Here is a 12640-nt window from a genome sequence, read left to right on the forward strand (position 1 = left end):
GGTGAACAGCGAACGATAAAAATACATGTAATACAAACGTTAATAATAAAAAAAACCAATTAAAATATACTAAACATTCTGGTCCTAGATAATTCAAGACATCCCAGTTTAAAACAAAATCAAAAAGTAATATAAAGGGAAAGTTAGGCCAGGCCGGCCTGCTGAAACAGGAATGTTTTGAGGGCACGGCGGAAAGTGCGCAGATCCGGAATCTTCTGTATCTCTGGGGGGAGCTCGTTCCAGATGGTGGGTGCCCTCACAGAAAAGGCTCTCCCCCTGGGGGCCGCCAGTTGACATTGTTTGGCTGACGGCACCCTGAGAAGCCCCTCTCTATGGGAGCGTACTGGGCGGTGAGAGGCTATTGGTGGCAGAAGGCGGTCTCGTAAGTACCCCGGTCCTAAGTCATGGAGCGCTCTAAAGGTGGTAACTAAGACCTTGAAGCGCACCCGGAAGACCACAGGGAGCCAGTGCAGCTCGCGCAGGAGGGGAGCCACATGGGAGCGCCATGCTGCTCCCATAACTACCCGCGCGGCCGCATTCTGGACCAGCTGGAGCCTCCGGGTGCTCCTCAAGGGGAGCCCCATGTAGAGAGCATTACAGTAGTCCAGGCGTGAAGTGACGAGGGCATGAGTGACCGTTTTTAACGAGTCCCGATCCAGAAAGGGACGCAACTGGCGAATCAGGCGAACGTGATAAAAAGACCTCCCGGCCACAGCCGTCAAGTGTTCTTCTAAAGACAGCCGTGAGTCCAAGAGGACGCCTAAGTTGCGAACCCTCTCCGTGGGGGGCAATGACTCATCCCCAATAGTCAGTGATGGCACCAATTGACTATATCGGGACGTCGGAAACCACAGCCACTCGGTCTTGGATGGGTTGAGCCTGAGTCTGTTCCTCCCCATCCAGATCCGTACAGCGTCCAGGCACTGGGACATCACTTTAAGGGCATCATTGGGGTGGTCCGGGGTGGAGATGTATAGCTGAGTATCATCAGCATACTGATGATACTTCACCCCAAAAACCATATATATATATGATATATATGATAGACTTCCTGGACAAGTTGCCCTGCAAATGCACCGGAATTCAACACTGTACTGGGGTGGCATGCCCTGTTGATTTTTTTTGGGGGGGGGGGCAGGGAAGGGGGTTAAGTGATCCAGACTGAATAAGCTGATCTGAGGTGGGAATGTCAGTTCAAACAGAGTAACTGCATTTTTGGTGCCAGGCTCAGCATGGAAAAAACTACATTATATCTGAAAAATATCTAACATCAATTCACCTTTCCTGACAGAAGTATGTGCCTACATACTTTAATGACATTTGGGTTAAAATGCTGACAGAGGTATGAAAACTGGGTATTTTTAAAAAAAAAGTCTATTTTTTTTCCCTCCTAATGCATTTTAGTACTCTCAAAAAGTGCTTTGACAAATATGGCCAATGCTTTATGTAAGCATTTTAAGCCACATCACAATTTTCCAACCCCAAAAGTTGGACTAACTGTTTTATTTTATAAGTGGAGGGTTCTTCCATCTCAGTTTTTATATAACCAAGCAATGAAATTAGAAATATGATTAGAAAATGTGACTACTTTATCTTGGATTCAGAGATATTTTTAATGTTTTAGCACTTCAGGTTCCAGGAAAGGTGACTATGATTAGTATCAATTATTAGTGAAAGGATGTTTAAAGAAAGATGGTTGTGGGAAATAGCTACTGATTTAACTGTGACGGAAGCTTCAATTCTTCATGCTATTGTGCCTTAATCTGCATACTGTTTTCCCAGTCACAATGACAGAGCACTAGCATATTTTGAGGACATTTTGACATCATCCTCAACCTATCCTGGGCAACTGGAAAGGCAGTTGTTGCCCATCTTTTCTTGTTCCACATCAAAAGTAGTAGAGTTTTTAAATTTCTGCTGGCACAAACCTATGAGCTTGATTTCATTGAAGACAAATGACTCCAAAGAGCTACTATATGATGTAGTAGAAGTCCCCTCCAATCACTGGTCGCTTCCCCATGACCTTCCATCCTGGCTTGCTTATCCTCTTCTGAAGGGACCTTCCGATAAAGTCTGATTAAAACTTTTTAAAAAACAGACTGATGAATCAGTAAAAGTTTGACTTTTTTTTTAAAAAAAGTCTGTAACATGGATTCTCTTTCCTTACTTCCTTCTTTCCTTCCTTCCTTCCTTCCTTCCTTCCTTCTTTCCTTCCTTCCTTCCTGTTTTTCTTCCTTCCTGTTTTCCTTTCTAGCCCAAATGACATTGGTGTTTCCTTTATTTCTTTTCTCCCCCCATTCATCAGTCGATGTGCTGCTGTATCAGACGTGAGGGAAAGTAAACAGAGGTGACATCATTCAGAAAATCCATTAATAGAAGCTATGCGTCTTCAAAGATATATCCACAGAAATAAAAATGAGTAATCAGTGCTTGTTTTCCTGGCACATGTAGGTGGGGTAAAGAAACAAAGGAATCTATTTGGATAGCAATTTCTTAATCAGATTTCAGTTCCAGTTTTTACCTGGAGGCAAACAGCTTAAGGTTACCTTAGAGAAGATCCCTGTAAATTATTCATTAGTTGGCCTCCATACTGCTAGATGAAAATACCTCAGTAACGCTACATAACCAGGGGCGGGTTTCAAAACCCGTCACTACCGGTTCGCTCGTGGGCATGCTCGCGTGCGCATTAGCACAATGCTTCTGCGCATGCACAGAAGCGTCCGGGCAGGTGGGCGGAGCCTCCCACCACTGCCCGCTGCTACTGGTTCGCCCGACCTGGGGCGAACCAGTAGCAAACCACCACTGCTACATACTGTACAATACTGCATTGTACAGTATTTGAGTACTGCAGTTACTCAAATTATTGCTTGAAGACCAGTAGCAGAAATATAGAGATCTTCCCTGTTGAAACAACCTGAGGAAAAATATCCCAACTATTATAAAATTCAGTGCTTTTAATAACCTTGCCAGATAGGAGGCTAAAGGTAAAGGTTCCCCTCACACATATATGCTAGTTGTTCCTGACTCTAGGGGGCGGTGATCATCTCCGTTTCAAAGCCAAAGAACCAGCGCTGTCTGAAGAAGTCTCCATGGTCATGTGGCCAGCATGACTCAATGCCAAAGGCGCATGGAATGCTATTACCTTCCCACCAAAGGTGGTCCCTATTTTTCTACTTGCATTTTTTATGTGCTTTCAAACTGCTAGGTTGGCAGAAGCTGGGACAAGTAACAGGAGCTCATCCCGTTACGTGGCACTAGGGATTCGAACTGCCGAACTGCCAATCTTTCGATCGACAAGCTCAGCGTCTTAGCCACTGAGCCCCCGATATGAGGCTAGCCTGTTGTAATTTAAGAATGACCAAGTTTTGTTGTAAGCCTTTCTCAAGTTTTATTATGTTGTCTCTGACCCAGATTCAGCAAGATAGACTAGTTACCTTTCCATAGCTTTAAGGGTTACCTTAAAACAGGTCATCTCAGCTGTGATTGTGATGGAATTTTTTTCATGGACCTAAAGCACGGGCAGACAGAGAAGTCTCTCCTTTTTAAAACCTTCCCTGTAATAATACAGGGATAAAATAACAGGCAGAACATATCATAACCATAACACATAAAAGGCATGAAATGGAAGAGAGAAAAAGACCCACAGTTAAGGAATTAAGGGGGCAGATCATTAAATGTTCATAGTTTGAGAAACACCAGCAGATTTTGGGCAATGACTGGAAATGGAAATTGTTCTGATTAGCATACGTCAAAGACACAAGGTTGAACTGGACAGATAGGCATATATTTTTCTCATTTTCTGGAGTGGAAAATGGAATTAGATATAGCAACACATACTGCACATTATAATCATACCTTATCTTCTGTAATGCTTTTAGTTTCCCGTTTTTGCAAAAACAGTATTATTTTAGTGAAGTATCATTTTGAGCATGTTTACCGAAAAATAAAATGCAACCATATTCATTGGAGTTTTCCCTTAGTTATATTTAGCTCCAAGTTTTGAAAAAAAAGTTGGATTTCCAAATCAGTTCATGATAATTAAGCCCAAGGGATATTAATCATTAAATTACAATTGCTAAACAAAGGATATACAATAAGTTAAGGGAACAGGAAATAAAACAGGGAGAATGCAATACAAACAGGTAATTATTTGGAGAAAGACTGTGGATATATGTCACGGTTAGCAAAAGGTATGTTCTAATATTGTCAAAACAAAATGCAGAGTAAATTGAAATTCTAGAAAGCAAGAGGGGGGAAAATAATAATGGTACTATAATTTTCAGAACCACTCTGTATTTTGCATGCAACATCTAAAACAGCAATATCCTTATTTAGAGTCGATAATTCAATATACTGAAAAGATAATGTTTTCAGAACAGATGGGCTAGATCACAGGTGTCAAACTCGCCATTTCACATTGCTGTCACATGACGTTTTGCGATGTTTTTCCCATTTGCGGAGCTGGGGTGGGCGTGGCCTGTGTGTGATGCATCTGGCCTGCCAGTTTGACATCCCTGGGCTAGAATCAGGGGTGAAATGCTCCCAGTTCGGACCGGCCCAGATGATCCAGTAGTGATGGTGCCGGGTGGTTCGGAGAACCAGAAGCAAAAATCCCTGCCCCTTCATCCATGCCCACCCAATCACCCGGTCGCCAACTTGCCGCTTCTTTAAAAAAATGCTTTTAAAAGGTAAAAAAAAAAGATCCTGCATCACAGCTGATCACACACACACACACACACACCTGCGCTGTTCTACTTACCCCATGCCTCCTTTTGGCATGCACTGCGTGCGCACCTCGCATTTGGTGCATGGTGCACACTGCATGCGTGCATGCACGCACACAGCACACATGCGCAACCAGCGAACCAGTAGTAAACCAGCTCAGATTTCACCACTGGCTAGTTTTGTTACTTATCAAGGTGGTCCAACATGAAGGTAACTACAGTATTTTCAAGCTTCCTAACAACTGGCTAGGATTATGTAACAGGTTCTTTCATTTGTGGAAAAGCATCTTTTTCTAATGAAGAGTCTTAAAGAACTCAAAAGTATTGCTATTTTAAAAAATGACATCGGCCTATTGAAGGTTTCCCTTAATAAGGAAATGTAATTTCATCTTGTTGATATACACTGGACTATTGAAAATAATCTCTTCACTTATAGTGTTCTAAACCAAATCACATTTTCAAGAAAGTATGCCTGATCAGTCTAGAATGATTGCTCAAACTCCATCATCTAGCAGGTGGCTTCTTTTTCCCCTTATTGTCTTATTGCATGTTTTAAATCACTCTTTTTTTTCTGTGTTTTGCATACCCCAAATGGGAATAATATTATATGTACCAGAGGTGGGTTTCCCTGCCCCCATCTATTCTCTGCCTCCCAAGTCCCAGCTGATCAGGAGGAAATGGGGATTTTGCAGTAACCTTCCTCTGGATTGGGGAGGGAATGGAGATTTTACAGTATCCTTCCCCTGCCACACTCACCAAGCCACGCCCACCAAGCCATGCCACGCCCACCAAGCCACACACACAGAACCAGTAGTAAAACATTTTGAAACCCACCATTGATATGTACATATGTGTACTACACAGACAACCTTCTCATTGAGTGATATAAATACTGAAGCTAAGTAACTCAAATTGGATAACTTATTTTTCTCGCTTTTAATGGTATAAAATGTTTCAGGTTGCTGGAAGTTGGGTGAATTTTTAAAATATATGTAAAAAAAATGTAATTACCTTGAAAATCTTCCCACTGTTTTTTGTGACATCTGAACTTTTCAGATGCCTTTCTGGATAATTAAAAGTAAGAAGGGACAGAGTAACATCATAATGCCCTTTTGACATTCTTGTATCATAGTCTTGCTTTACTAAGAATGGCTAACAATATTAACTTAATCTGAATGTCTTTTTGAGAAGCCACTATTTTAAAATATATAAGAAAGCAGGTGGAAACAGTATTTGCACATCCAAATGCATGGAGTTAGAAAGGAGCACAAAACAATAAACATTGTTCTTAATGCTCATTTTAATGCTCATGTCAAAGCCTCATTTGACTTAATACATTATATTTCTAGGAATATAAACATTGAAACAAGCAAACAGCACTGGGTAGGGACAAAAGTGTCAATGGTCAAATTAAGATCCAATTAAGCCTGTGGAATCTTACCTATTTGAAGGCTGTTCCATAGCAGAAAGCGTCAACTAATGAGATTATCTTTCTAAAATTAGCATCACCATGTCTCCTTTAATTAATTTAGTTTGGTCTTATTATGTCATATTCCATACTACAGCTATTTGTTCTAAGCATATTTGGATGGCAAAAATAGTCAAGTATTGTCATAAGGACATTTTGTGTCAGCTAGTCAAACTCAATTTTTGGAAAAAAAAAATCAATGATGAGTATTACTATTATTTATTTTTAAACCACCCATTAATATGTCAGATTTATCTAGTACCTGCAAGTCTTCTAGGACTAGGGAAATTAAATCCAAACCAAAGAGACCTAGTTTATTAAGCTGAGCCCCTCAGCATCCAACAAATTTTTGGTGCTATTTAACCAAGCTGCCATTAAGGTAACTTCAGAAACACTATGTCCAACAGATAAGATTCTACCTTTTTTTCTTTTACAAGGAAAAAAGATCAAAATCAATTATTTTTCTGACAAATTAGTACTTCTATGGGGGAAAATGCCCAAGAAACAGAACTCACACATAATCTTGATTTCCAATGTGCAGCATAACTTTTTATTGTATTTGCCTAACATAAATATTACGGTCTTTGCTCTCTCTTAAAAATAGGATAGGATAGGATAGGATAGGATAGGATAGGATAGGATAGGATAGGACAGGACAGGACAGGACAGGACAGGACAGGACAGAACAGGACAGAACAGGACAGAACAGAACAGAATAGAATTCTTTATTGGCCAAATGTGATTGGACACACAAGGAATTTGTCTACGGTGCATAAGCTCTCAGTGTACATAAAAGATATAAGTGATAAATCATGATCATAGTCATCATAAATACATTCATCATGAATCATAAGATACAACATTTAGTGATAATCATAGAATACTAAATAAGCAATCAACAAAAATCATACTAGGAAACTACATACATTGGCAACCTTCAATCTCAAAAGACTATGGTATCGTGCTCTGGAAAGAGGTCCTAAAACAGCATCTGGTGTGACTAAAAAGGCCAATTCAAGAGTGGAAATCCCTTCCACACTGAGGGCAGGGTCCCCTGCCCAGCCCCCAGATTTTGCTGGTTCCGGGACTGCCTCTGCCTCAGCCTGCCGAACAAGTGTCTCTTCAAATTAGAGAAGGCCATGCTGCATCTTTAGCCTCCAGGCTGATACTCTCTCTTTAGATACTGAGCTGAATCAACATATTGGTAAAGCGACCACCACGTTCTCCAGACTTACAAAGAGAGTATGGCTCAATAAGAAGCTGACAGAACATACAAAAATCCAGGTCTATAGAGCCTGTGTCCTGGGCACACTCTTGTACTTGCAGTGAATCTTGCAGTGAATCTTGGACCCTTTACGCACAGCAGGAGAGAGAACACCTTTCATATGCGCTGTCTCTGACATATCCTTGGCATTACCTGGCATGACAAAGTTCCAAATAGCGTAGTCTTGGAACGTGCTGGAATTTCTAGCATGTATACACTATTGAAACAGCGACATCTATGCTAGCTTGAGCATGTCGTGAGAATGGCTGATTGTCAGATTCCGAAACATCTCCTGTACGGAGAACTAGTGCAGGGAAAGCGCCTTAGAGGGAGACCACAGCCGCGATATAAGGCTATCTGCAAGAGGGATCTAAAGGCCTTGGGAATGGACATTAATGACTGGGAAACCTAGGAAACTAAATAAAACAATATAAATAATAAGGATACTAGCAACAAAGTTATAGTCCTAAGTAGAAAAGGAGATAGGTAATAGGAAGGATGATAATAATAATAGTAATACAGTCTTAGTAAATAGTTTGACAGTGTTGTGGGAATTGAACAAAAAAAAAAAAGTCTTGAAAAAAATAAAAAACATATCGTCACTCCAAAACTTGAAATTGGGTATCTTGTTCTGTAACACATGTAATATTTAATATTTGAAAACTAGTTCCTACTCATTTGCCTACCGTCAGTTTTTACATTTTTAATACTTACACTTGCAACATTTATTATCGATGAAACTCTAAACATTCAACATTTCAGCAGCACAAAACTGCTTACTTTCTTTTTATTGTGCATACCAATGGAGGCTGACAAATTTGATAAGAATTCTTCAAGCAATGCCTTTTAAACTGAAGTTTGGCCTGCTTCAGGGAAAAGAAATCAAACACTATAATTAGAGTGATAAGCACAACAATAGATGGAAAATCCATCTACTCAGACCCCCGCCCATGTTAGCAAGTGTAGCTGTTCATATGCTGATCAAATGTCCAGCGAATAAAAAATGAAGATTGATCCTTCTGCCTATACAAGCTACAGCATGCTTTTGCCTCACATAATCTAAAACCAAATATATATTGTAGAAGAAAATCTCTTTTGTTCCTAGATTGTCAGCATATAGACATCTCACAGCTGTTGTGAAGTGGATTAATGGACTGGAATAGGGGAAAAAAGTCCTAGGATTTGGGACATAAGGAAGAACTGTTTCAGTGTTTCATTAGCAGTCAATTCTCAAATTAGCACATTCTGATCTGATAGCAGTGCTTTGCTAAACACTATTTCTGAATAGTGTGGTGTAAGCTAGTGTTTCTCGACCTCAGCAACTTTAAGGTGTGTGGATTTCAACTCCCTGAGTTCCCAAGTGCTGGCTAGGGAATTTTGGGAGATGAAGTTCATACACATTAAAGTTGTTGAGGTGGAGAGACACACCAGTTGCTGTAAACAATACAAAAAAAATCTGAATTTTAAAAAAATATCCATGGAAATAGATTCTTGCTACTCTTCCTACAATTCAGGGCCAATATAAGGAAGAGGAAGTACTCCCAGATATTATGATTCAGCCATCATTAATGAACTGGAAGGTTATTTTAGTAGTCCTTCTACTTATTAATTTAACAAAAAAAAAGTCACCTAAAGATATCTATAATAAGGGGATGAGCCGTGTCCATTCAGAGTTCTACCATTGCTGTAGATCCTTCTGTAGTCCTATCACAACAAGGTCCTCTTTAGGCTTTGTTCACTCCTGGCCTTGAATTGTCTCAAATAACATTAACTAAAATGTCCCATTTAATGTAATTCAAGATTACTTTATTCCATAAATGAATCTCTCTCTCTCTCTCCCCAATATATGTAGACAGTGTTGCAATTTACATCAACAAATGCAAACCCTGGGAAAAAAAAATTCTGGCCATTAGTAGCTGCAATATGCTGGTGAAATATTGCTAACTTAAAACTATCATTAAATAATGATTTAGTGAATATTAGTCATTTTAATAAGTATCATAACAAGAGGACCATCTGGATAAAATCAATATTAGTAAACTGTCCTTTTACTTTATTGTGGGAGATTGTCCAGCTGTGGTCCTCCTTAATAATTGATGTTTTAAAATCTGCTTGGTCTTCCACAAATGTGTGGAAAATACATCTATACAAAGAAAGAAGCTTCTCTGAAAAAAATCAAGGCTGACATTTCTAAAGAAGCAAAATAAAGTTTTTGCCCTCTGTATGTCATGCATAACCTTATGCTGGGAATGACAAGAACTATGAACAATTTGAGGTATACCTATGTGTTTCCACTCCACAGAACACATCTTTTTACATTCAGGCCCATCTGCGTAACTTAATCCAGCCTCTTGCTGTATGCTTGGTTGCGTTCATGACCTTCTGACTGTGATCTGCTTTGAAAGCTCCAACAGGTCTATGCTTGCGATTTTTCTGCCAGAAGATGTCAGCCTAGTGGACCTTGATACTGGCGTTCTCATGCCTATCTTTCCAGAGAGATTGTGGTAGCTTTACTTTGGAGAATGGTCCCATAGGCTTTCTTGTCAAAGGTACCATGTGAAGGACAACTATAGCTCTAACATTTAATCCTCATGAACAGTTCATTTCAAAAACTAGAGAGTCCAAACTTCTTCTAGAATCAATGAAGAAGTTGTTTAAGGGTGGGAATCTCCTGAGCAACATGGGGGCTACTGCAACCCCAGAGTATCCTGGCATCCTGGATGCTTATTCCATCTTCTATCTTATCTGTTCTGCTTTTCTCCAAGTGAATGAGCACTTACCAGTAACACAGGAGCAAGACAGCCTGTTTTGCATGCACAAACTGCCTCCTTGTGGGCAGGGATGTGGGTGGTGATGTGGACAAGCTTGAACAAGAAAAGGTCCTCCTGAATGTATCTAACACTGAAAACCCTCAAATCCCTGATGTCAAATATGCTATCTCGTAGAAGCCACATGGACTTCAAAATAACATTTCATCTTTCACATCATTGTGCAACTGAGGCAAACTACATACTTGCGTCATTTTGCATCAAGTAAGTTTGCAAAGGATGTGTTGATATCATGAGACATGCAACATCACTTTCCCTTTCCCTCTTCCATTGTTCTAGATACAGACGCCCATAGAGCAACAATGAAAGAGATGATCAGTGAAATATGGCACATGTATTTTTCTGGTTCTAACCAAGTAAATTTCTCATACCTGTTAGATTTCAACAGCATGAAAATTTCACTCAGAGCATTTGGAGAATAGAGCTCTAATATTTCCCCCCAAAATACTAATAAATCTATCTCTAGAAACTTAAACAGCACTCAGGAGCTACTGGTGAAAGTAGAAGGACTATATATTGGACTGATAAATTGAAGAGGGTTTTTTTTTTTTTTTTTTTTTTTTGGAGATACAAGAAGCCATAATAATGGAGATCAGCTTCTTCAGAATCTAGCAACTCAACTCTCTTGATATGATAGCTTCTTCATCCTGTCCTTTTTGGTTTACATGTTTCTTGGCCTGGAGTACGGAGAGCATAACACCATTCTTGATACCAATCCTGTCTAGTCTGAGGTCCTTTGCTTCTAATGTTAGCAGTTCCAGCTCTCACACTTAAGAGACAAAAACATAATACTTCATGGAAAGGAAATTAGGTTTCATTTCCCAAAGGTAAATTATAGTGGATAATCTTTTTAAAAAGCCTTCCCGGTTGATACACTTAACAATAATACATTCGTCCTATAGCCATGCACATGAAAATATTATGCTCAGATTTAATGACACATTCTTGGTACACATCTCCAGCTGAATTGAAATTTGTCCTCTATCTTGAGTAATGAACTTCCCTGAAATAAAAGCATAGCACAAGAGATACAGCCCTTGATGATATTGTGAACGTGGAAATAAACTGAAGATTTCATACAAAAATATAAAGGGAAAAGGAAAGTTTCAATTGTGGTCTTACTTATTGAATTTCATCCTAACTGCCTCCTCCTCCTCTTCCTCCTCTTCCTCATCCTCATTTCCAACTATCTACTTAGTGGTCCTGCTACATCAGACTGAGCAGTGTTGCTAGCATAGCATTGTAGCATAGCTGTACCTTTACAGCTAAAAATCACTTCGTTTAATTTCTCTCTACTTGGGAGAAAAACTACATATTGAATATTGTTAGTATGATTTCAAAGGAAATTCACCAAACTCCCCAAGGAAATTGCTTAGCATGAAAGGAAGCTGTTGACATTGTTTGTTATAGGAGAAGGGAAATAAAATCTGATCCAGTAAGCTAGGAAAAATAATAAACTAAAATCCAGTATTATTAAAAAATGTAGAAGAAGGAAAAGTTTGAATTAGAGCAGCTCATCTTTGATGAAAATGGATTAGATGCTGAAGAAAGAAAGAAAGAAAGAAAGAAAGAAAGAAAGAAAGAAAGAAAGAAAGAAAGAAAGAAAGAAAGAAAGGAAGGAAGGAAGGAAGGAAGGAAGGAAGGAAGGAAGGAAGAAAGAAAGAAAGAAAAAAAAGAAAGAAAGAAAGAAAGGAAGGAAGGAAGGAAGGAAGGAAGGAAGGAAGGAAGGAAGGAAGGAAGACTTTTGTAGAAAATAAAACTTTAGAGCAGTTTTTACTACAAAAGTGGAGTCATTTTTTGTATAGTATTGAATAGTGGTCAAACTTGGCAGTATTTCTAATCATGCCTTTTGTTATGGAGATTATTGTCTAATGGTTCAGGAGTCAGGAAATATTTTCTCCTGAGAAGTAATAGCCAGGAAACAGTAGGAATGTCCTTTAGGGTTTTAAATGGGGAAGACCATTAGAGTATGACCAGAAAAGTGAAGCATAGTTAATGATATCATCAATCATTGGTCCTTTAACTGATTTTTTTCCTCAAAAATAATACAATGGGAAAATAACAGAGTTGGAAGTGATCTTAGAGGTCTTCTAGTACAACCCCCTGCTCAAGCAGGAGCTCCTATAGCTGCCCAATCACTTCTTAAAAACCTCCAGTGGTGAAGCCACAACTTCTGGAAGCAAGCCATTCCACTAGTTAATTGTTCTGTCAGGAAATTTCTCCTTGGTTCTAGGTTGCTTCTCTCCTTGATTAGTCTCCATCCATTGCTTCTTGTCCTGCCTTCAGATGCTCTGGAGAATAGCTTGACTCCCTCTTCTTTGTGACATCTCTTCAAATATTGGAACATTGCTATCAT

This window comes from Pituophis catenifer, unplaced genomic scaffold (assembly GCF_029215685.1).
Source record: "Pituophis catenifer annectens isolate HBS135680 unplaced genomic scaffold, rPitCat1.0.hap2 SCAF_1, whole genome shotgun sequence".
In the NCBI taxonomy this organism is placed as follows: Eukaryota; Metazoa; Chordata; class Lepidosauria; order Squamata; family Colubridae; genus Pituophis; species Pituophis catenifer.